This window comes from Oratosquilla oratoria, chromosome 24 (genome assembly GCF_046742065.1).
Source record: "Oratosquilla oratoria isolate Oo_2021 chromosome 24, ASM4674206v1, whole genome shotgun sequence".
NCBI classification, from domain to species: Eukaryota; Metazoa; Arthropoda; class Malacostraca; order Stomatopoda; family Squillidae; genus Oratosquilla; species Oratosquilla oratoria.
In genome coordinates this window covers 31,806,808-31,807,673 of record NC_134800.1, presented here as the reverse complement: position 1 = coordinate 31,807,673, position 866 = coordinate 31,806,808, and the positions used below count along the sequence as shown (strand labels likewise).

Genomic DNA, 866 nt, shown 5'->3' with positions numbered 1-866 from the left:
ATTACCATCTTTTGCTTCTGTTCCTCTAAATGCTAGATTTTTCTCAACAAGAAACTGCGCTATTGCTAGCCGTTTGAATACTTACTCTCAGTGCTTTGCATGTTCAATGGCAGTTATTTGAAGTTTTATGTCAGTTCTCTGCCCACCATAAAGTCTTTGGTGTAACTCCTGGAAACTCCAAGTAGCTTCCATTTTTTTCATGATAATGAAAATTCCTAACCTAACTCAACCTTGTATGAAGATTAGACCATCTGTTGAAACCACTTGTTGATAATGCACTAGTTGTGTTGTTTCCGAAACGTTTACAATAAGAGCAATAAATTTTATCAACAAACTGAGAGTACATAATCCAAGGTCTTTCAACCTCCCCCTCCCCATTTGGAAGTTTCCTTTTACAGTGAAACTTTGAAAAACACAACCCCTTTTTTCATTTCGAAGGCCTTTTCATTGTTGAATAATCTCTTAATTTTTGCTTTATGTATGCTGGCTAGCTGGCTGAGTCATCAAAAATATTAATTACAACTGTAGTCATGGATTATCCATCACTGAGTGACGTTTGGGCTTGGTCTTTTTCGGCTATAAGTGGACTTTCCGCTTTGGCACTGTATTCTGGTGTACAGTATTGAGATTGCCTTCAACTTGATTCACAGATGTGTCATCTTTTTCTAACTTGTTATCAATTTCATCATTGTATTCATCCACTGTAATTGGACTCAAGGCTATGTCATTTTCTGAATAGTTTCTTTCTCTTCATCATTAATACATGGGCGCTTCAAAGATGGAGTGACAAAGTATTTTGTGATAGCACCTCTATTTTTTTCAGCTAACTTGACCTTGTCCATTGCTCATTTATGGTTGCCGCTTAA

At 36.6% G+C, this 866-nt stretch overlaps 1 pseudogene; it reads right to left on the bottom strand.

Annotated features, from left to right (window-relative positions):
* Positions 1-220: 220 nt before the first annotated feature.
* LOC143038698 (zinc finger MYM-type protein 5-like) overlaps positions 221-866 on the bottom strand; it is a 688-nt pseudogene continuing 42 nt past the window's right edge.